The 26,546-nt window shown below is 34.8% G+C and overlaps 1 protein-coding gene and 1 pseudogene across 10 annotated transcripts in view; one reads left to right on the top strand and one right to left on the bottom strand.

Moving 5' to 3' along the window:
- Magec2l1 (MAGE family member C2 like 1) overlaps positions 1–26,546 on the bottom strand; it is a 181,594-nt gene that overhangs the window by 99,722 nt on the left and 55,326 nt on the right. The window lies entirely within an intron of this gene.
- Positions 16,653–18,482, top strand: LOC134484221 (uncharacterized; annotated as a pseudogene).

Here is a 26,546-nt window from a genome sequence, read left to right as displayed (position 1 = left end):
CTTTGGTTTGCAATTGCCTAGGAGTAGAAAAGTCTTTATGGCCTTTTTGCACAAGTTGAGAGCTTAGCTATTATGTGAGGATATAGAACATCACCAGTAATTCAGAGATTTTACTCGAAAACATCCTCAAATCAAAATGTATGAATTAATATTATACAGTTGTATTAGTTGTCAGGACTTCTATAACAAAATACTACCAATTATATATCTGAAGCAATAACATTTTACTTTCTCACAATTATAGAGAGTAGATGTCTATGTCTCATGTCAGAAGATTTGGGTTGTTTTAAGATTTCTGTCTTTTGCTCATCTGAATTCTTGCTTCTTTCTTTCTTTTTTTATTCAGGCCCTTGCTGTGCCGAAACTTTCATTCATCTTGCTTCCTGCCTCATCTTCCTAATGTGGATATTGCAGGTGAACATCACTACACTTGAGTTAGGATGCCCCTTTTCCCTGTGTCTTCAGTGGTCTATTTATATGCATGAACACCCTTAGCATCCCTCTGTGCATCCTTATTGCTTCTTTTAAGGATGCTAGTCACATTGGGTATAGACCCATCTAATGGTATCATTTTAACTTAATTACATATTTAAAGTCCTGGTTTCAAAGTAAAGCAACCTTCAGAGATAGTGCAATTAAGGCTTCAGAATATGAATTGGAGGAACACAATTTATTACATAGCAATATTCTCCTTAAGTGATGATACGATGCTCATGTATAAAAGGAAGGTAATTTGGGAATACTTAAGCATCTCATGTCTTACACAATTCTCCCCAGTATGGACAATAGTAATAGTAACTGTATTCCTACAAAAAAAAAGACTCTAAAGCCAATAGATGAATGTGCTACTCTTCTTAAATTATCTTTAGTTAGTAAGGTTGTCTTCATATATAAATTAATTGTGAGCATAACTGATTGAATATATATAATCGTGACTCAAATGTGTCCCACAAAAGTTCATTTTTCTGGAGGCTTGATGGATTCCCAATGTAGTGGTATTGAATGGTGCAGCCTTTATGCAGTAGGGCCTAATGAAGATAATTAAGTCATTGGGACCTCTCTTTTCATGAATGCATTAATGTTAGACTCCCAGAAACAGATGAATATTTCAGAGATGATTTAGTTTCCATGAGAACAGGTTATTATAAAAAGAATTAGGTCATATCCCTACCTGGTTTCTTGTTTCTTGTCCTGCCATGTGATCTCTCCTCATGCATGATGTTGCAAAATGTTCAGAAAACCCTCACTAAAGCCAAGTAAATATTGTCAGTATCCCTTCGGACCTAGGGATTTGTGAGTTAAATCCAGTAGTGTCCAGTTTCAAGCTATTTTGATACAATGACAGAAAATAGACTAAAATATTTAATCTTACTGTGTAGGTGGTGTACATGGGTGCATCATATGTCTTTCCACCAATTCTTACACATGAGATTCTGAATTGATATTAGAACTACTGTTTCTGGACTACTAAAACATACCACAATCCTATTAAATTTGGAAAGAAGTTAGAAAAATTAAAGAACAAATGGTGATCTGAGATATAAACTATGTAGAAATTCAGTAATCCATGGCATGAGATTGTTCCATCATTCTGGAATTTTCTTCAGAAGGAGAAGGTACGTAATCATGGACTTAACCAGCTGCTCCCTTAGAAGGAATCAATTGGTTCCAGATAATAAAGTGTTCATAAGATTTGGTAGATAGAAAAGGTGAGAGTGTAGCAAGGCAAGATTTAAATTGAAAGTGAAAAATCTAATTTTATGTTTTTAGAAGATCTGAGAATATTATTCTTCAGTGTACGAATCAGTTGCTTTGCAGTAGCAATCTGAAGAAGACCTATACACATGGAGTACAGCGATTTGTACAAATAATAAGCGAACACTGTGTTCTGTATGTAAAGAATTCAGAATAAGATGTTTTCTAGGAAATGAAGATGATTTATATATGGGAAAATAGTTATCTTGAAACAATTCAGATAAAGTATTAAATAGCCAACTACTGTGTCTCAGACATAATTTTTTAACACTAAGGCTCCCAAGGTGGTTAACAGTTGTTTCAAAAAAAATCAGTTGAGATGCCCAGAATTTTTTTCAGACTTTCACTTTATGGCTAGAAGTATTTGGGGATTTACCACTTTACCTTTGTGTTCTGTTAAAATGCTGGCTTGATGTTCTGGCATCTATGGGAACTTACATGTGCACAAAGTAACGATGTGGCAGGAACACGCTGAAAAGCACTCTGCCTTTCTCTAAATAAAAATGCTTTTTAAGAAACCTAAATGTTAAAAGCAGTTTCTGATTTGGGAAAATTTCCCAACAGGTACTTTGAATGGGCTTTTATACAAAGGTATTTGTGAGGAAAGGCAATCAAAAATAGATGAGAAGGTCAGCTAATAGCAGGTAAATTACAGCTGAAAGCTTCCTCTCTCCCATATATAATGGTGCATATCGAAAATAGCAGGGAGAGAGACATTCAGGTGAAAATGAGAAACTTCACAGAAAATCAAGGGCTGGAAAGACAGTTGCCAAGTAAAGCAACAGTGGAAGGCACATTGAAATTGGGGCCAAAGCCCGACCTACTCCAGGGGACTGTGGCAGTGGAGAGGAGTCATTCTAAATGGAAAGTTAAGAACAAATTACTGACCTTGTCCATGCCCTAGCACTAAGACCAAATCCTGACAAGCCTGTCTGAATTTTCAGTAAAATCATACACAGTTGTGCTTTGTGAATTTTCGTGACTGCTTTGCTGGCCCCTGTGAATGTACATGTCTTGAAATGTGACTTTCAGTTCCTCCCAACAGAAAGTAACTTTTGATTCTTCAACCTTAAATAAGAATTGGCCCTGTGAATTGTTTTAGTCACTAGTATGTGAACAATGATAGTGTTCCAATCCTATCTGTAGGCATAATGAGAATTTGGCCATTTTTACACCCTCTTTTGGGTATCCTGAGAGTAAGCCTAGGCTAGTAGGGAAAATGTGGAACAAAAATTAGTTTTTCCCAGTGTAAATAGCTGAAGTCAACCTAGAGACAGCTAACCTTTCTCTCTCCCTCTCCCTCTCCTCTCCCTCCCTCCCTATCTTCCTTTCCTCCCTGTGTGTGTGTGTGTGTGTGTGTGTGTGTGATATAGTTATAGATATATGATATGTATAAGAGGTACTCCTGATCCACAGGGTAGAGGCATCAGTTCAGCCAGCTAAGATCACAAACTTTTCCCTAACAAGCTCCATACCTGCATGCAGCAATAAATGGCAATTTAATGACAGTAAGTTCTGGGATGATTGAATAACAACTGATAACTGAACAGAGTTTGGTAATTTTATTATTGCAGCCAAACAAAAATGTGAATTATGTGACAATGAACTGTTGCATAGAAAAGTTTAATTCTGAAGATTCTTTGTAAAAATATAGTATGGATGTTGGATTTACTTGCTATAAAGGTGTATTAAGTCACCCACTGCAATTGTTCTAAATTCATGTCACACTTTACATCCAACGTTTATTTCATAAAGTTATATATTCTAATATCAATTATTTATAACTGTCATATTTTCCAGTTGGATTTAGCCATTGAAAATTATGTAACAACGTTGTCTCTTTTTAGAGTTTTTGTCTCTTAATCTGTCTGATTTAAAAAGAGTTACTTCAGCTCAGTTTTGATGTCTGCTTGCATAAGTATCATTTTGTATCCATTTCTCTTTTTCTGTCCACATGTGTCTTTACTACTGATGTAAGGTTTTTTGTTTTGGTTTGGTTTGGTTTGGTTTTGGGGTTTTTTGTTGTTGTTTGTTTGTTTGTTTGTTTTGTTTTGTTTTGCAGGCCATGAAGAATTAGCCATTTCATCCACAGAAAAAAATAATTAAACCAACTGGAGAACATTATACTAAGTGAGCTAATCCACACAAAAATGCAGCTTTCATATTCTTTTCTTGTAGGTGGGACTTAAAGTGATGACTAGAGTTTCAAAATTTATTGGGATGTAAATGAAGACTAGGACTGACTGGTAGACACTGCATGCATGTATTGAAATATACTAAACTCCATTAATATGTACATTTAATCCATACTAATCAATGGTAAAAATACTATAAAGCATTATCTCTGGGGCATGACAGCAGATAGTGACTAGAAAGCTAATACCAAGGTCTAAAATGTGGTGGTAAAAATGCTATTATGGATGTATCAACCCCTAGTTCAGCACACTAAAATGACTAGAGGAGCTGCCGTTTGGGGCAGTTTGGAAGATGGAAACTTTTTCTAATGGAATTCTCACTTTGCTTCAGGAGATCTTCATGCAGCACTTTGCAAATTTGCTTGGATGCTCCTAGCTGTGTAAGATAAAGTACAGCAAGTTGAATATGAGCTGGAAAACAACAGGCCAGTTCACAAGCAAAATTTGGAGATGCTATAAAAGATCTAAAGCATAGTAGGCTAAAAAGTAAGGAGCAAGAGAAATGGCTCATCAGTTAATAGCATTGACTGCTTTTGCAGAATACCCAGGTTTAATCCTCAGAACTCACAGGGTAGCTCACACAATTACAGAAGATCTGACACCCTCTTCCAACTTCCTTGGACACTAGGCATGCATGTGGTACACAGACATATGTGCAGACAAAGCACTATAAGACATTTCAATACCTCAAGAAAATTAAGGTAGTAGCAGATAGACAAAAGAGTTTCCACGAATCTTAATGGTGCTGGCTCAAAGTCAATTGAAATGGCCTACATGGACATAATAACTGCAAAGCTTTAAGATACTTGTGATTAAAGCTTCTGTTGAATGACGATTCATATTCATTAAGGCCATAAAAATTGAGTGACTATATTGGTAAAAACATTACCTAGACACTAGACTTAGACTAAGTCCAAACTACCACTGGGTTCTCAACTTTCCATAAGCTGAATGCAAAGCTAGGAAACACTCAGCATCTGCTTTAGAAATGGGCAAAGACAAGAGACAAGACAATATCTTTGATGTTATCAGAGGGCAGAACCAAGGTTCAAGAAGAGCAATGAGCAGTGGTATCTCTTATAGTCATTAGAACTATGCTGTAATCAAGGGACTTCTCTGTTCCCACTATCTTCATTTTGAATTATTTATGCCAGTGACTGTTATCTGATTTACATTCTTCTTTCTAGATGTTAAATGTTTATTGTGGTTGTTTTATTTTTTTCCATTTCATTCTTGGGAAGGGAACAGGGCACTCTGCATATGGAACAGACAGACAAGGTCAACTGGAAAAGGAAGGAAAACTGTGGTGAATTAATTGGGAAGTCGGCCACCCTTTATGGATTCTCTCTGTTTATTCCTGTTGCAATGTGACCTTGTAGGCCTTCCACTTCTATGCTACTGACCTTAAGAAGTCATATACCTGCCAACTTTCCCTGTTAGAAGTCTGCCAACCCTGGAGAACAAACCTAGGTAAGCATGAGTAAGAAAAAAAAGGAATGATGAGTATCATTCAAGCAAGCTCCTAGACATGCAAAACTTGGGAAAGCCTAGGGCTTATCACCAGAACGCCCTAAAATGGTCTATAGCTAAATTCTGATATATAATGAAGCTAGCCAAGAAGTGTGTCCAGGTAACTCACAGGCTTTTGAAAGATAAAAGGTTTATCGAAACATGAAGTGTTTGCTATAGTACAAGGATAGATAATAAAGGTTCTAGAAATCACATAGTCTAAAATTAAGGGACTGTATTTTCTGGACACCCCGTTAAGTTACTCCTCACCTCAAAATTTGATTTGTGCAGATACTAAATAGTAATCAAAAAATGGATTACATCTTTATGGGATTATTTGGGGTTTTTGTCTCATTCTGATGTTCATAAAGAACCATGTATGGAACTGATGAGACATCACAGTGGTTAGGAGTGTTCACAGCTCTTGCAGAGAACCTGGATTCAGCTACTCTGGCTTCAGGGATCTTACACCCTTTTCTGGCCTCCTACATGTATGAGCACAAACTCACACACAGATAATTTTAAAATATTAACTAAATGAAATCTGAAAACACACGCCCAGACACACCACCATCTGCATAGGTGGTGGACCACAAACTGCATTGGTAGTGGCAGTACAAGAAGAAAGAAGAGTTGCAGAATGAATTCCTTTGTTCATCATCCACGCATAGACATTTAATCATCAATGTGATTACTAGAAAGTATGGCTTTGGCCATGTGACTAGGTCATGAAAACAGATCTCTCCATGTTCTTATTAGTGAGGACCTTCAGATCCACCTTGCCTTTTCCACGGAATGAGGTACAGTCATTACCATCTTATAAACAGATAGCAGACCATCACCGTACACCGTACACACACTCTATCTTTGGACTTTCCCAACATCCATTATTTATTGTAACATGCTATGTTGTTACAATAGACAATATGAATTAAAACAGTAAGTATGTTTTCAGAATAAAGCCCCTCTTGAAATATGATTATCTAAAACTCATTATTTAGGATTTGGTAGTTATGTCAAACAAGTGACTATGAATCATACAAGTATATACAAGTCTCCCTCCTTCCTCCTTATAGTGTAGTCAAGTCTTATCATAGAACACAGGTTGGACTCAAAATCATCCAGCCACTACCTCTCAACAGTCAGGCTTGGAGGTATAAGCCACCACCCCTAGCCAAAATCATTCTTACATTGTTGCATTAAAAACAATGTCTGACAATTACAGTATTAATTTGGCTACATTTTTTAATTATCAATTGCAAAATATGAACTGGTATGACACTGGATAAAAGTATCTGCATTTTTGTAAATTAAGAAATTGGAGTTAAATGTTGAAACTATTTTCATGAGATTAAAACAGTAGTAGCTCCCTTTCGATGAAATACATAGAATTTTCATAATGTATATATTCTTTTGATGTACCTATGTCCTGTGTTTTTTTAAAAAGTTTTATTTTATGTGTGTCTCTTTAGGTATATATCACACATATGGAGGTACCCAGGAAAGACACAAAAGAGTGTCAGGTCTCCCAGAGTTGGAATTACAGGGAGTTGTGAAGTCCCCATGCCTAATGAAAATCTTCATATAAGCTCTGTAACAGGCCAGTGACAGTTGGACATTAAATGAAGACATACCTCCTCATCAAATGGCAAACTGGAACACAGATAGCACATCGAAACTTTAGCACTACCTCATCTTTCACGATACTGGTGAAGATAGGACCTGAGATGGGTCAAGATGGAGGGATGTACATTGAGTATATTCTTTTAGAATGATAGCAGATCCACATAGTTGAGTGACAGTGCAACTGTGAGTTGAAATGTGTCTGAACTACATTCTGTTGGAACACTGGCAACTACATTCCCCCCAGGACCTTAGGCACCAAGAGAAGTTTTGCTGAGACAGAAAGAAAAAAGTTGTGCTGTTCTTTAGGGGGAAAAATGGGTATGACGTATCACTAAAAATGGAAAACCCATGTTAGGAAAACAATGGAGTAATAACAGTGCTAACTAGGAAAATACATTGTATAAATAATATATCATAATGTGTCTACTAAGTTAAGAAAACTATCAAGCAGAAGTCCTAAAATAGACAGAAAAGGCCTCCTATAAATCATTTTAATATGTAGAGAAGGAGAATTCAGCTTTGTTTCTGAGAGCACTACTTGGAAGTCTACCTACCACTCCCATGCTGTAGCAGATAACAGTAGGGGAAGTACAAGCCGAAATATGCTAGAGAATTTGTTTTATAGGAGTAATGGCAAGATAAAAATTCACAGTATTTTTCAGAAAAATATTTTTCTTTTGAAGGCCGTGAATTCTTGGCTTCATTCCATGACAAGGTGAATGACATGAACTGAAATCAGAACAGAGGTTCTGTTCATGACATTCAGAAAGGAACTGAATACCGGCATGACCGAGCCACCTCTATTGGAAATGAAGGATGGAGTTTCTCATGCTGTGGAGCATAGCAGAGTAGAGAAACTGAAAAAAGGTGACAATGGAAGAAAAGAAAGTCAGCACTGTTACTCAGAGTGAAATGAAGCCTTTAGGCTGAAGGGCTCCTTTAAGATATGGTCAAAATGTCTCTTTTTCGATATACATCAAATGCTTCAGTGTTTTCAGAGCAAAAAATTATATCCCTTCCAATCATTTTTGTGATCTCCATATTCCAGCTCTCCTGAAAACTTTGTCCACTTTTAGGAAACTAATAAGCAGGAATAAAAACAGAAATCCATTAAGAGCACACACACACACACACACACACACACACACACACACACATACACACATACACACACACACATACACACGCACGCACGCATGCACACATTTCCACATACTCAGACCCACAGTCATATGCACACTCACACACACAATACACATACATACACACAGACTCTCTCTCACACACATGCACAAAAACATAGCAGCCTCAGAAAAAGTAGAGAACAATTGAATTAAATAGAGCAAGGAAGAAATGCTGATGTTTGAGGGAGAAAGAAGCCGAGGCTCCTGGCATAGACGACCCATGGCCTAGAACAGATGTGGGTATACAAAAAGGGTTATAGAAAACCTGGGTGTTGGGATTTCATTAGAAAACTTGTACTTTAAGCTCTTTATCCTTATGGAGATTAATCTTGCAGTAATAAACAGAATACACAGTAGTGAGGGATCAAGATATTGGTGAAAGGATCTAAATTTTTCATGAGGGCTGATGGGATGACTCAGTGGGTAAAGGCACTTATCTCAAAGTCTGATGACCTGAGTTCAAGCCTCAAAACTCACATAGTGGAAGGTAGTAAACAAAGTCCCCCAAGTTGTCCTCTGATTTCCACCCTACCTGTGCAGTAAATAATTGTAAACTAAAATTTGTGTAATGAAAGCCCACAAAAGGAATCAAAAAAACAACACTAGACACATTTAAAAGAAGATAGTTTTATTATAAACATTTTTACCTTGAAAATTATAATACTAAAGTATATAAATATATACACATATCAATATAATCACATTACAATAAAAATGATACTTCAAACTTGTAAATAACTATAGGTAAAAGAAATCCAGTGCCAAATGGTCAGCCCTAAAAACTCATATAAAAGTAAAATTATATAGACTGAAGATGTTGTATTTAGGAATATATATTATATATATTCATATATATAACATATATATTATATATATATGTTATATATATGAAAAAAGAGACCATAAATTTGAAGAAGTGTGAGAGAGTTTGGCAGAAAAAAAGAAAAGGAAGTAATTTTGTAATTATAACTTCAAAGATAAAAGGTGTCATATACTTTGACAAATGTAGAAAGGAAAAAATAACAAAATTCCAAAATAAATTATAAGCAAGTAGTATCAAGTATAATTAATGTGAACTTACAAACTATGAAACCACTAATAAACATTCTCAGAAGAAATAAAATATCAAATTTTTCCTTTTTACCCCAATACTAACAATTTTGATTACAAATTTTTACGATGTGGACTATCAAGATACCTGTTACTTCTAAGTCATACCTGTTATGAATTTGTGTTAATTATCTTAATAAAAGCTTAATCTGTTACAAGTTGAAAATATTATAGTATGTCTTATTTGAAAAGAGGACTCATAAAAGACAAAATTTTGACAAAATAATGAAATAGAAGAGTTTAAATTTATTTTATTTTAAATCAAGCAAACAAAAATAGAAAACTGAACAAATAATGTGTTTGATTTACTATAGAACAATATAAAATAGTACCTCGGCAAAAATAAAATACATGCATAGCTTATGGGGTGTTTATTTTAAATTTTATTATATATGCGGTACAAAGAAATTATCCATAATATATATATATTATATCATAGACAATTGAGATACTTTCTTCATATATGAAATAGCATGAGTAGAAATTAAAGAAATAAAAAAGGAAGAAAACAAAACCCCAACTGAAGGCTAACTGTGATAAAATAGCTATTTTTCTAAAATAATTCAGGGGAATGAGTGTGTGACTCAAGAAGCAGAACACTGAGCATGTGGAAGCCCTGGGCTCCATTCCAGCACTGCATAGCACAAACACGGTGACATACAGATGGTGCGGTGAAAGGCAGGGTATGAAACAAGTGCATATAGATGGGCTGTATATATACTGGGATCTTAGCTCCAAAGGTAGCAATACAATGCCGGGGAGACCAGTTCTCTCATCCCTGCACAATCTCCCCAATGTGTTATGGCTTAGAAAAGGGAAAGAGGTGCTTTCTATAAGCAGCTGGTCATGTAGAATTTTATCTTTTAAATGAAACAGAAACAGACCAAAGTACCACTACCAAGTAAGAATTTTAGTCCTAGAATGCTAAAATAGATCAGTTAATTATGAAAATTACATGAATAAGTTAAAGAGAATAACTATAGTTCCTCTTGATAATCATTTTCAAAGACACCAGAAAGAAATTGATAACATTCTATACATATTCCTGATAAATCAAAGGAATGTAAGGATATTTATATAACTTTGAAAGATGAATATATTGGAATCAATGGAAATTATTTCTGGAAAAAAACAAAATTATTTACGTAAATGAAACACAAATTTCATTAAGGCAAAAATAAAATAAAAGACAATAACTATCCTTTATTCAACAATATAAGTATGCACTATTCTGAGTCATAAAATCTTTACTAATGTTGTAATAGGGAAATATCATATTAAAAATATCACAGAGAAAAGGCAAATGTTTCATTGTTAAAATGAACATGACAGTGTACATCAAAATTTAAAATACTCAACTGAAGAAACACAATATTAGAAGTAGAAATGGCTAAGTGTGATGACTGAATATAAGATAAATGTTAAGAATCAGTAGTTTTTCTATGCACTATTAACAAAAAAAATGTAAATGTGATTGCAATACTACCAACAGCAGTCACACAGAATCAATCAGTATGTTCAAAAGTAAGCATACACAGAACAGAAACATGCCCAAAACAGGGAGAACCACTGGAGAAAGATGGTGCTAATAATTATCCTGACTTGATCATTATAAATTATATACATGCATAAAACTATTATGTATATAGTAAAACATGTAGTATCATTCATTAGAGTAACAGTTACATATTAAAAAAAAAAACAAAGAAAGGGCCTATAGTTGTTTAGTGACTACAACAAAATTAGGCAAACTAAGAAAGAAAATATGTACATTACTGTAAATATGCCAATTTGTGTCATAACTCAAAAGTTCTCAGGCGTTTTATGAGGATGCTTCAATGGAAGTTGATGCTAAAATTCATCTAAAATCACAGATACACAAAAAAGTGTAAAATGGAAGAAAAGATGGATAAGGAAGGAAAAACAGTGCTGTCATACTTTAAACGATCAGGCGTCTGCAAAAAAATCAATGAGGTGCTAACCTCAATAAGAATACTTTCCACAGAACAGAAAAAAACTCACCTATATATTTTATGATAGAATTCCAGTTCAATATGGAAATGATGACATTTGGAGATCTGGTTATCTTTTCTGAAAAGAAAACTTAACTTCCTATTTCTCAGCAAACCTTGACAGCAAATTCTAAAGAGTCTATAGCATAAGGCAAGAAGAGTATACCACTATTAGAAGGAAATATGAGAGAATAATTTTATAATCATATAGTATAATTGTCTACTAAAATATAAGACAAAACCAAAAAAATAGAAAACAATAAAATATTTGTCTCTTTTATATAATTAAATTTACCTTTCTGAAAACTAGCACCATGAATAAATATAGCAAATGATAGGTATCTGCAATTGCAATGTGCACCAGAGGAGAGGAAATCAGCTCTACTATCAAGAGATCGCTTTTCAATTAAACTTTACAATGACAAATGACAGAACAAAAGTGTGAGATGTGAAAATTTTCCAGCAGAAGAAAAATAGATACATGAAAAAATGATGAACTTTATTAGTTAATACAGGAAATTATTTCTAGCTATTATTTCCATCAAAATCGTTGATAGGAACTAAATAAGATGATTGTAGCCTGCATGCGAGACAGGCAATTGAATTCAAACACTTTGATGTAGACCTTGCATTTCTAAGTTACTAGCTCATAAAAAAAACTTGTAAAAGTAGACAAGATAGATTCAACATAATATTCTTTGTAGTATTATCTCTAAATACGACAGAACAGTATAAGCCTGAAGACACACCATGTGAAAAGAATGGATTAAAAACACAATCTGTACTAAGCAATGCACTATAGGTGTTTAAAAATGGATTTCAGGCTGGCAAGATAGCTCAGCAGGTAAAGGTTCCCACTGCCAAGCCTGAAAACCTGAGCTCAATCCCCTCATGATCTGTGGAGAAAACAGTCTTCTTTTATACACATAAACACACACACACACACACACGCGCGCGCATACCTATTGATACTAATACTAACAATTAATTCAATATAAAATGACATTCTATTTATACAATATGTAACAATAATAATAATCCTATCTGTAAAGAACTTAACAATAGATGGACATTAACAGACAAAGCATTAAAAATAGTCAAATAATTATAGTTATTTCTGTGCAGTGATATTAGGAAATGATGTTTTCAATTATTAATAAATATACTACTAGCATTGTTAACCATTTACCATAAGCATGTATTTGTATGTGAGGGTGCATATATGTTTATGTGAATATGTGCACATGTGCAGATACACACACACATGTGCAGACTTGCATTTCAAGCATCCTTTATGATCAGGTTATATGTTACTTTTTAAATCAGCATCTTTAAGACAAGGTCTCTTAATGAGCTCATAGAATCTGCTAGACTGATTGGCTAGTAAACCCCAAGATCTGTCTATGTCTACCACCCTCCCTCAACAGATGGACACTGCCATGTTTATGTCGGGTGTTGGGCATCTAAAGTCAAGGCACAATGCTTGTATGAGCAGGTACTTTATGTATAAATAGAAGCCTGGCTTGGCCTTTTGGAAATTTTTCTGCTAAAATTTTAGAGTGTACTGGGTTCCTTTTCCAAAGATATATATGCCATTCCCCAACTACAAGGCATGAATATTATATATACTTTTGTGTGACTGCTCCTTTTACTGTCAACAACTTATGAACATTTAGTAAATGTTCTTCCTGGTATAAACTGGCACCACTAGAAAGTATCATACACTGTACCAGGAATATTTTTAACCATCTCAAATGTTTGGAATCTATATTCCTGGTAATTTTTCTGTGATAAAGACTGATGAAGCTAACAACATTAGACTCAGTAACTTCTCATTTTAGCTACTTATTTTAAATAATACATAAGAAATTTTTCAATGAAGTATAAACTTGACTCAATATAATATACAGTTCGGGTACCACACAAGTTGTGCTGGACATATGTTTATTATAGCTTGTTTCAATAATACTAAAATGTTTTACAGAACTTAATATATACCAAATTGAGACAAAATAAGTATATCATATATTAAAGTCATAAAATAAATGCACAGCTTATTGTTGTGGAAATCTACAACTATTTAAGTGAAAAAATAGATTGCATAGTGGTCAAATCATTCCACTCAGGAAAAAATATATAAACACTGAAAATTCTTTAAGAATATACACCAAAATCTTTATAATGATTTTCTGTGAGACTTTAGATAACTTGAGAATATACTTTTTTTAACTTTTTTCTTTATATTTTGAAAATTTGTATTAATACATATATATATCTTTAAGAGTTAAATGAATAGTAAACTTTATATACAACTGTTTACATGATTTTCTTCAATATAAAATATTTTACATGATAAGAACTTAGGGAGAAAACAGTAAAAATATAAAGAAAAGAATCATACATTTCCTTCTTATCCTATGATAACCAGGTCACATTTTCTAACGGTCATTTGTCTCTGATTATATATTTAAGAAGAGCTACAGCCACATTTTACAATATTAAGCTGATTTTAAAACTAGAATTACATAATGCACAATGAATATTTTAATGACAAATATTAAATATAATTAATATATTTACTTATTCTTTTCCCTCAAAGCTAGAGCCAGTGACTGGGGAGATAACCCAGCCAGTATGCACATGTCTTACAACCATGGTTATATTTTTAAAGGGCTAGATCTAGTGGTGTGCCCGTAAAATTCCAATATTGGGAAGACAGAGACATATGGACATGTAATGGAAAAACTCTAGACCAATGAGGGATGTTGGATCAAAACAAAGAAACAAAATTAAAGCAGATGGCTTCTGAAGAATGACACAAAATTATCTCTGGTTTTCACAGGTATACACATGTGCATGTGCACTCACAAACAATGGTGTAACTGCACACATGTGCACACACACAGACACAATCCAGTGAGTTTTTCTCATTTTTATTATAGCCATTACGTATGAAGAACATCATTATGTATGAATTATCTACTTTTTTTCATAGTCTAATGCATTAACTAACCACCTGGTCATCACTGCCTTATTAAATTTAGTTGCCTTTTCTTGACACAAGATCTTCTTTGGTAAGCCAACCTGGCCTGAAATTCTTAATCTGCCTGATTTAGACCATAGAATGCTGAGATTACAGGTATGCGTTTCCACTCACAGTTTGCATTATCCCCATTTAACACAATTTGGATAAATGCTTTGAATAAATGTTAAAAAGCGGGGTTGGGGATTTAGCTCAGTGGTAGAGTGCTTGCCTAGCAAGCGCAAGGCCCTGGGTTTGGTCCCCAGCTCCGAAAAAAAGAAAAAATAATGTTAAAAGGTACAAATTTTCTATGTTCCCGATTAAGGCAGAATAAGATAGTGAAGGAAAAAGAAGCTCAAACAATACCTCAAAGCCATAGCCATTACTCTAATTATGTATAACTTTTATAAAAGTTATCTAAATCATAAGCTTATTGTAACAACCAAATAAAAATTCTTCAGTATCACCATAAGCTTTACTTTTATAGGAATGCTCTTTCTGACTTTGAAAACTCTCACAGCATCTTAAGTTAATTTTGTCTATATACCCTTAGCACAACTGATAATTACCTGTACTTTATATGAAACCCAAAATAATTTTAAGCTCCATTAAAAATGCCTGGCACAAATGTGGTGCTCAATAAATATTTATTGAATGAATGGATGGATGGATAAATGAACTGATAGCACTTTGTCAACTCAAATTCAAAAGGTATTGCTATTTCAGTTGTTATTGTTTTATTGTTATTTTTATTATGACACAAATGACTGCAAATATTCCGATATTAATTTTCTAATTATAACTTTATTATATGGCTTTTATGTTTTTCATACCAGCCAGAGGCTTAAGCAGCCACATTGCTAGAACTGCGTGAGGAGAACTGAGACTTATAAAACCAAAAAAAAGAACTCTCTAGCTCAGCATCCTGGGATTTACGTTGTAGTTACCATTAGGTGGGTACAAGGCAGTGGTCAGGAACCCAGGGAGTCTGTAATGTTTGAAGCAGGAAGATCCTGGAGGTCAAAATAAAGTGATCTAATAGTAAGTGATCTATATAATATGGTTGAGACTGGAGAATGGTGGTTGACAAGCTATTAAAGTGGAAGGGAAAGTTAAATTTCCAAGCATTAAAATTCAAAGCATGATTCTTAAATAAGGTGTATTTGAACTCAGTATTTCATAGTATTCTTTCTCTCAAGTCTAATATCAGGAATATTTGAACCTATTTTCATATACACAAACAATGTATGGTATAATAGCTTGTTGAAGGATGAATCTAATAAAATAAGGTTCTGACAGTGACAGATTAAAGTATGAGTGTGCGTGTACAGGAGATTTTTGAAAAATATTTTATACACCATATGGAAACCGTCAAACTTTAGTTCCTCTCACACTCATCTTGATTTTCACTGTCAGATACAATAAAGAACAGAGTGGTAGATTGGTGGATTCTGGGAATGGGAAAGCTCTTTTATTTACTAGTTGTGTCATTTGGACAAGTTACTTCACCATTACATATCAGTTTCTTCGTCTGTAAAACATAGCTAACAAAAACTCCTAATCAATGTATTGTAAAGATTAAATGAATTGATGCATATAGTGATCTTAGAATGCTGCCTGGACAAAGCAAATGCTATGCATCATTGTTATCATTATTATCATTATTATAATTATCACATAAGGACAAATATTATTAAAAGAGACAAAGTAGGAAAATAGATACTGTTATATTTACCTATATTATAAAGACATAGTGTCCAACTATGAAATTTTCTCATTAAAAGAAAATTTTCATTTGTGCTTAAGCATAGTTGACTATCAAAACTATATTCATTGCCAAAATTGTAAAATTACTACATCAATTTTATAGTCTTTCTTAATAAAATCCTTAAATTTTATAAAGTATATACACTTCTCAATATCAAAAGAAAATCACAACTACTACTACTGTTGGCCCACAAAACTTGGTCTGTAAGAGGTAATATGCTATTAAATATTTTGAAACTAATTCTACTAAAAGCAGAAATAGTTGACTTGAAAGGTTAGTCTTAAAGTATCTGCACTCAGAAAGGTATAGATGGAAAAGATTAGATTTGAAAAATCCCCAAACTAGGGAAATACTAGGAAAAAATAAACTATGAAACAACTTTCAATACCTGGATACGGCAGACACCAGAAAACCTGAATGTCAGAAAACCGATACACTGGAGACACTGGGCAGTTGTAGGAAGACCTGAAGATGTTGGAAGACATAAAGATGCTGGAAGATGTGGAGATGTTGGAAGACAGGCAGATGCTGGAAGCCCTGGAGATGCTGGAAGACCTGGAGGTGAAGGAAGACACATGTACTCCTTGGAAGACATGGATTTTTCTGAAGACATGAATTTTAGGAAGATGTGGATTTTCAGGAAGGAGTGGATTTTCAGGAAGACATGGATTTTCAGGAAGACGTGGATTTTTTGGAAGACGTGGATTTTCACGAAGACTTAGATTTTCTGGAAGAAGTAGATTTTCGGAAGATATGGATTTTCAGGAAGACTTGGATTTTCTGGAAGACTTGGATTTTCTGGAAGACTTGGATTTTCTGGAAGACTTGGATTTTCTGGAAGACGTAGATTTTTCGGAAGACTTGGATTTTCGGGAAGACTTGGATTTCCAGGAAGACATGGATTTTTCTGGAACACTTGGATTTTTGGAAGACGTGGATTTTATAGAAGACCTGGATTTTTTGGAAGACTTGGATTTTCTGGAAGTCTTGGATTTCTGGGAAGACCTGGATTTTCAGGAAGACTTGGATTTTCCGGAAGACATGGATTTTTGGGAAGACTTGGATTTTGGGAAGACCTTGGATTTTCAGGAAGACTTGGATTTTCAGGAAGACATGGATTTTCTGGAAGACATGGATTTTCAGGAAGACATGGATTTTCAGGAAGACGTGGATTTTCGGGAAGACTTGGATTTTCGGGAAGACTTGGATTTTCAGGAAGACTTGGATTTTCAGGAAGACTTGGATTTTTGGGAAGACATGGATTTTCGGGAAGTCTTGGATTTTCGGGAAGACATGGATTTTCGGGAAGTCTTGGATTTTTGGGAAGACTTGGATTTTCAGGAAGACTTGGATTTTTGGGAAGACATGGATTTTCGGGAAGTCTTGGATTTTTGGGAAGACTTGGATTTTCGGGAAGTCTTGGATTTTCAGGAAGACTTGGATTTTCAGGAAGACTTGGATTTTCAGGAAGACTTGGATTTCCTGGAAGACTTGGATTTTCGGGAAGACTTGGATTTTGGGAAGACGTGGATTTTTGGGAAGACATGGATTTTCTGGAAGATTTGGATTTTCTGGAAGACTTGGATTTTGGGAAGACATGGATTTTCTGGAAGTCTTGGATTTTCGGGAAGACTTGGATTTTCCAGAAGACATGGATTTCAGGAAGACGTGGATTTTCGGGAAGACTTGGATTTTCAGGAAGACATGGATTTTCAGGAAGACCTGGATTTTCAGGAAGACTTGGATTTTTGGGAAGACATGGATTTTTGGGAAGACATGGATTTTCTGGAAGACCTGGATTTTCCAGAAGACTTGGATTTTCCAGAAGACATGGATTTTAGGAAGACGTGGATTTTCAGGAAGACTTGGATTTTTGGGAAGACATGGATTTTCTGGAAGACTTGGATTTTCGGGAAGACTTGGATTTTCTGGAAGACTTGGATTTTCTGGAAGACTTGGATTTTCAGGAAGACATGGATTTTCAGGAAGACTTGGATTTTTGGGTAGACATGGATTTTTGGGAAGACATGGATTTTCTGGAAGACTTGGATTTTCAGGAAGACTTGGATTTTGGGAAGACATGGATTTTTGGGAAGACATGGATTTTCTGGAAGTCTTGGATTTTCGGGAAGACTTGGATTTTCCAGAAGACATGGATTTTAGGAAGACGTGGATTTTCAGGAAGACTTGAATTTTCAGGAAGACATGGATTTTCAGGAAGACTTGGATTTCTGGGAAGACATGGATTTTTGGGAAGACCTGGATTTTTTGGAAGACTTGGATTTTCGGGAAGACTTGGATTTTTGGGAAGACTTGGATTTTCGGGAAGACTTGGATTTTCGGGAAGACTTGGATATTTGGGAAGACTTAGATTTTCGGGAAGACTTGGATTTTTCAGGAAGACTTGATTTCTTCAGGAAGACTTGGATTTTCGGGAAGACATGGATTTTCGGGAAGACATGGATTTTTCGGGAAGACTTGGATTTTTCAGGAAGACTTGGATTTTTGGGAAGACATGGATTTTGAGGAAGACATGGATTTTTGGGAAGACTTGTATTTTCGGGAAGACTTGGATTTCTGGGAAGACATGGATTTTCAGGAAGCCATGGATTTTTGGGAAGACATGGATTTTCGGGAAGGCCTGGATTTTCTGGAAGACTTGGATTTTTAGGAAGACTTGAATTTTTCAGGAAGACTTGAATTCTTCAGGAAGACTTGGATTTTTGGGAAGACATGGATTTTTGGGAAGCCATGGATTTTTGGGAAGACTTGGATTTTCAGGAAGACATGGATTTTCTGGAAGACTTAGATTTTTCAGGAAGACTTGAATTCTTCAGGAAGACTTGGATTCTTCAGGAAGACTTGGATTTTCAGGAAGACTTGGATTTTTGGGAAGACTTGGATTTTTAGGAAGATGTGGATTTTTGGGAAGAAGTGAATTTTTCAGGAAGACATGGATCTTTGGGAAGACATGGATTTTCAGGAAGACATGGATTTTTCGGAAGACTTGGATTTTCAGGAAGACTTGGATTTTCCGGAAGATGTGGATTTCTTGGAAGACATAGATTTGATGGAAGACAAAGATTTTCTGGAAGATGTGGATATGATGGAAGACTAGGTGATCACTGGAAGACATAGATATTGGGAAGACCTGAATTATCTGGAAGACGAGGATTGTTTGGAAGACAATGATATGTGGAAGACGTAGACTGATTCTGGAAGACATGAATTTTCTGGAAGACATCAATCTTCAGGAAGACATCAATCTTCAGGAAGACATTGATCTTCAGGAAGACATATCTTGGCTGGAAGACCTCGAGGTTATTGGAAGACGTGAATTTTCAGGAAGACGTGGATCTACTGGAAGACCTGCATTTAGTGGAAGACATGAGTTTCTGGAAGACTTGAACTGGTGGAAGACACAGATGATCTGGAAGACCTAGATTTTTCTGGAAGACATGGATTGGTTGGAAGACCTGGATATTTTTCTGGAAGACACTGATTTTCAGGAAGAACTGGATTTTGTGGAAGACGCAGGCTTTTCTGGAAGACGTAGACTGTAATGGAAGACATGGATTTTTGTGGAAGACATGGATTTTCCCCGGAAGACATGAATTTTTCTGGAAGACGTAGATTTTCCTGGAAGACATGAATCCTTTGGAAGACAAAGATTTTCCTGGAAGACACAGATTTTCCTGGAAGATCTATATACCATGAAAGATCTAGTTACCATGGAAGACTCAATTTACTGGAAGACTTGGAGGTTGTTGGAAGACATGTGTCATCTGGAAGACATATTTTCTGGAAGATCAGGATTATCTGGAAGACCTTGACAGTGTTGGAAGACTTGCAGTTACTGGAAGACCTGGAGATGTTGGAAGACCTTGGTACTGGCACCACTGGAAACCCCTAGATATTGGAAACATCATAAGCACAGGATTTTTGGAGACATTGGACGGCTTGGATTTTGAAAACATTGGTTAATCTGGACATTAAAGATTTTGGAGGCCCTAAATGTTGAAATACTTGACACTAAAAACCATATACTAGAAGTATTTGACATTAGATATTGCAAATCTTGTATTTTCAAACCCCTAAACAATGTTATCTATGGATAACAAAGGACCTAGGCATATTTATAAATTACAAATTAAAAAATGTACCTATTGAGAGACAATAAAAAGCCTGAATATTGCCATAGTCCTGTCAAAAACCAAATAATTTATAAGAATTATACATAAATCATATTGGAAACCATAGATATTAAGAGATCTAGATGCTAAAAGATGAAGTCATTCATATGTTCAGGGTAACAGAACATTTGGCTATGGGAAAAGAGAGTTCTTGAGGGAGTTTAATGACTTGGGTCAGGGAAGAACTGATAATACAAAGGCATTATAGAAGCTAAATGAATGTTAAAACTGAGTGATAGAGAAAAGGCCAATGCAATGCTATATTATAAACTCACAGAAAATGCAGCTACCTTTACTGAGCCCATTATAGACTGGGCTTGTCAATCACAGATGAGCAAAAGACTAATGAGTTCCTGTCCTTCCTGGGGGAATTAATGTCTATTTATTGATATTAGGAGGAGAATCACTGTCTTCAGACAACACCATTGTGAACCTCTCATACTTCAAATAATAGCTCTACATGCATAGTCACATGAATGGCTCTGGTTAAACTCAGTAGGTCACAAAATAAAACGTTATGAATGTAGGGAAAGGACTTATAGTGAGGATGAATGTTGACAGGGATAAGAAGGAGATTAAAAAGGATAGAGATTAGAGTAATCATAACGATTATATATACATGTATGAAACAGTTAAATGATAACTTTGATTTTAAAAAGCACTGTGAAAATCAAGATCTAGAAGACATTTATAGATAACTGAAAAAATACAGTATAAGAGACTGGAAAAGCTACAGCTGACTGTCATGAAATAAGGGACTCTAGAAGCCCTGCATGTAGGAAATACTGAATGATTGGGACTACAAAAGATCTGAAATTTGTAACTCTAGACTGCAAAAGACAAGGTATGACTTTAAGTAGTGATGAAAATACTGGAAGATTTAAGACTTTTAGTAGCTACAGCATACTGGATAGATTTGAAAACACAAGCACTAGAGATAATTCATGCCAGAGACTAGAAAATAAGGTAAAATCTAGTCATTCCAGATATTGTCATTTGTGGAACCTAGAAAAGTTAGAGATACTGAAAAACTGAAAGGCCTCATCTTAGAAATTAGAAGGCCACATTTAGAAAAATAGGTAATATTGCAACACTTATACACTATGGTGGGTTTTATATTTAAATATAATGAAACCATAGCATAGACTTTTATGACCTTAGTACCTCTTCTACTAAAAAGCAAGAGGAAGTGCATTTAAAGTAAATAACAAAGAGGAAACAGGAAGTTTAAATAAAAAAGATGTAATTTGGATGTGTTAGAACCTATCTTCACAGCCTCAATGAACTGACTGGTTTTAATACTTATGGGCTGGCAAAGTGAAATTATTAAAGAATATGTAGTACCTTCATTAGAAACATTACTTGGTTCTAGATCAGGTTTCAGCCAAGATGTTCTGTAAAGGATTAGGTTGTTAATATTTAATGGTCTCTATTGAAACTAATCAATCACACTATTATTGTAGACATAGATAAGGAAAATAACAACCATGGCTGTATTTCAGTGAAACTTTATTTTAAATAAAGTATGAGTGTGTGGATTTATCCCAAAGGGTATAGTTTGCAAAGCCCAGCTCTAGATACTAAATCTAAAATATAATACATCTAAGTGCATCCAATATTAGCAGTCCCATGAGGAGTACAGATACAACATTTTGAAGTGTAGTGGCAAAAAAGATATTGTATAAAATGCTGTTATGTAGGAGTTGAGGCTATCAATTATTCAGGTTCCCATATATTGAGGGACAAAATAAAATGGGATGGACCCTAAGTGCCTGTAAAGGAGGATAATGGTCAGATGCTAGAGTCTTACACATGCAAAAAAATAGAGATGGAATCTACCCCTGTAGTCTGAACATACATGGAGACAGGTAAAATGGAGATTATAATTTGGTAGGACCATTTCATAAATAAAATTATGTATGTAAAGTTTTGGCCTCACTCACAAGAACTTAAGTAACAGCCATAAGAGATGAGAACTCAGTTATAGTCTGAAGTTTCTTATCACTTAAATAAGGCTCAGGAGAACAAGAATTGGCACATGTATTTAAATACAAGAGAGTTCAACAATCAAAACTAGTAAAGGCACACTGGGAATGGTCAGAGAGTTAAAAATCAAACAGTTGACAATGGAGAGCCATTGTGGGTCTTCTGACAAGGAAATGTGTGACTCCATATCAAAGATGATGATAGTTGTGTAGAGATGTTCTAAATATCAAAGCATACTAAGCATATACAGCTACACATACACTAAACATAATTATCCTAAACATTCTGAGTTAAAACAAATTGCAGTAGCCAGTGCAATAATACTGGTAGTCAGTGTTGTAAAACTGAACTAATGAATGAAAGATGTGTAGCTTGAAAAACGTAGTATCAGCATCTTATCGATACCCGATTTTCTGAGTATCACTTGTTAAAAATTCCTGAATGCCATAATAAATGTATAAAATGCCAAAGAGTTCAGAAGTCAGTTGGGAAAAATCTTCCTTGCCTAGTAAGAACACTTTAACTAGCACAGTTCTTTGAAAGTGAACTTTGCTAAAATGTTGGTGGTCAAGAGTACATTTTATACAGATTTATCATACTTCCCTATATCAGAATCTATATCAGAATGCCTTAATTATCTTTAAGCTTGAATTAGGTAGATTGATGATATTAAAAAAAAGAAAGAAAGAAATACATTCCCGTCAAAAATTCACTACCTCTAATCACCAGGCAAGTAAACATCTTGCAATAGCAATCATATTAAAATTCCAGTGTAAAAGAATCACTACAGGAAAAATGGATGTGGTTCTGGTGTCCCTTATAAGCAAATGAGGAAAAATATTAAAATATGTTTTTAATTTTTTTCTTTTAAAACCATCATGTATATCATACTTTGAAGGAAAATAAGTATTAAAATTTTTCTAAGTATAAATTATTATGTTATAATACACAAAAATTTTATAATAATAATAACAATAATAATAACAATGATTTATTGAGCACTTACTATATGCCAGGCACTGTACAAAGCATCTTGTGTAATCTTCACCCCCATTTTACAGATTAGAAAATGAAGTCCAGAACAGGTAACAGACATGCCCACAGTCATACAGCTAGTTAACTGGCATGAGAAAATGTGAAAATGGGTCTGTCTAATTCTAAGGATCTGTGTTGACTATTCCCACCCTAAAAGATGAAAAATTATCCTGCCAGGGCTAAGCAGCTCTAACCCAAAGACAGAGTATCCCTGATCTAAAGCAGACAAAATGTCAATGTCAAAATTTCTAAAGCCTTAGCTGAAATCACTTATATTTCTCATTATGATCCACATCATGTCACCATGAAGTAGCCAAGCACCAACTCTGGGTACTTTTAATGAAGAGCTAACTAGTGATGCAAGACAAAATCCATTGTCTCAGAAACGCTTGATTTTGGCATATATGTTACTCATGCTAAAGAAATATTCCTCAATCTCTTTGTTTGATTTACATTTCATTAAAAGATTTTGTTTCTATTCACAACATGGTCTTTTGCAATACTGACACCAAAGAGCATTAAAGGATAAGAATCCTACATAAAGTTGAGTGATCAGTGCATTTCACATCAAAAGCATTATTCACACATTTGCAAAAATAGAAAACAGGACATTTATTAACTATAAGGTGGTGTCAGATGCATTAACTAAATGATCTAAATAGGTAAATTAAATAACTTTCTTCATGGTTTCAACTTTCAAAGACAGAAAATGAAATAATCTTTTAAAACCAACCACTAGCTTTTTAATCTTGTCTCTATTTCAGCAGCTGGGCTACCCCATTCTCTCCATCTTCCTTTTCCTTTTTCCTTTTCCTCAGTGACTAAGACTGCCTATCAAGAAGGAAATTTCTGTCTATGTGCTTGTTTATACTGAGCTTAAGAACTTACCCAACCTGTTTGATGATAGACACTCTCCAAAACCAACTAAATGATAAGATGGAGGATGGCACAGTGGAGACGAGTGCTTGTTCTACATGCATGAGCACCTGAGATTGATTCACCAGAACCCTCATTTAATAAAATAAGCCGACTGTAACCCAGGAGTAGGGAGATGATGTAGAAATAGGTGAATTGGTAGTGTTTCCTGGCTGCAGTTTAGCTTCAGGCTCAGTGAGAGACCCTATCTCAAAGGAATAAGCTGGAAAGTGACAGAGCAAGACACCCAATGTCCTGCTGTGGTCTCTATGTCCACACACTGGTGTATAAACCCATACACACCCACATATACAACACACACACACACACACACACACACACACACACACAGCATACAGTAACAGATATTCATTCACACAACAAAAAATAGAACTTAAATAGACAGAAATGTTTTAATTTGGGAGAGAATATTCATAATTTAAAGAAAAATAAGTATATTTATTTTCTTGACAATGTTGTCATTAAATTCTACTTCTATCACTTAGTCTATAGGAAACTACTACATTTTCCTATAAAATTTACTTACTTTTGAATAGAACCAGATTAAAGTGTTTTAACATAAAGCACACTAAAATCTATCATGTATCCTCACCAGTGATACTTCTGAGATTTTTAACTGAATGTCCTAAATAGAAATTAGATTTATCTCAGCATTTTAATTCAAACAATCAGAGCACTAGTCAATTTATTCTATCATCCAAAATCTATATAATCCTACACAATTAAAATATGTTTAATTTTTCACTTTATTACGTTGACTTCCTTGTTGATGTAATTCAATTTAAAAACTGGTTTCTTTAAGTCTGATCAAATTAAGAAGAACAATAGCCAAGGTGATAATATCAATGCATGGGAAAGTTATCAGAAAATTTCATTCTTCAAGGTCATATATAACCATTGATTATACTGGCAAAGATGGTGAAAGACTTCAAAATCCTTATCCATGGCCATGACTAAGAAGAAACTATTGATGGAAACTTAAGACATTGACCATACAGATGTTTGCATTTATATCTATCAAAATGATAGGTATAAATTGTTTAAAATGGAAGGAAAGTGCTTTGAGTTATTTTTCCAAAATTCTAATACATGTAATAGAATACATATACATACACATCACATACACATACACATATGTGTGTATATTTGTATATATATATACATATATATATGTACACACACATTTATGCAAGGTGTTTTCTCATTAAAAAGTTGACCTCATATTTGCTCTTTATTCTATGCCACCTAACACCAAACATTCTTTCCTGGCAGGATGTAAAATATATAATGCTTGACTCACAAGCACATTTCTATAATGCTGGGAAGGGAACCCAGAGCCTCTAACTTTCCCAGCAAGGGCTCTACAACTGAGCTACATCCATAGTCCAAACACACTTACTTTTCAAATAACATGAATAAAATTTAATACGATTATTTACCATGGCCTCTGCATACAGGCTAAGGTACTCACAAAGACAAGCAATAAGGCTGATGTGATTTTATATGTGACAATATAAAAGTTGTGACAATAGCAAAGTTGGAGATGAAGATACTATACTCTCATTTGGAAACTAGGAAAAGTCTACAGTGACCTGAGTAGGGCTGCTCATTGAACTAGTGGCAGAACAAATGCTGAATTGATCATGTTTGCCTTGTTACCTGAGCCCAAAACTAGTTCTCTTCTATTTTTCTATCTTAATTTTGTATCACCTCAAAGCAGAAGTTTTCATCTAGAGCTGTAGATAGACCCATTGAGTTGTTTTCCAAATACATAGGTGGCACTGCCGCTACTTCTGGGAACACATTCCAGAAATGCCACATTTGCAGAGCTCTCCTCCCTGACTCCAAAATCCAGTCAATGCTAAGAACACCTGTGGATTAGAGGAAAAGTGAGTGTTTGCTCAGAATTGAAACATTACTCAGTCCACACTGACAGTGGACTCTAAACCTACATCTGCTTCTTCTGAGCCTTGAGAATGTGAGCCATCACATGTAATACTGTGTAGACAAGGCCTTTTATTAACACTATGGCTCGAAAGCATCATTCACTTCATTACTGAACACTCTGCTTTCATTCCAGGATGCCTGTGTGCAATTTAGGCTACATTACATCCTCCTTTTCCCAACTTCATATCAAGATTTGCTCTTCTTCCTGTCTCTCTTCAGGCAGTTCCATGTCATTATCCTATGCAATTAGGGTGCCCCTCCTACAGTG

The sequence above is a fragment of the Rattus norvegicus genome, chromosome X (assembly GCF_036323735.1).
Source record: "Rattus norvegicus strain BN/NHsdMcwi chromosome X, GRCr8, whole genome shotgun sequence".
Classification (NCBI taxonomy): domain Eukaryota; kingdom Metazoa; phylum Chordata; class Mammalia; order Rodentia; family Muridae; genus Rattus; species Rattus norvegicus.
Note: the sequence above shows the minus strand (reverse complement) of the source record. Positions and strands in the feature narration are given on the sequence as shown.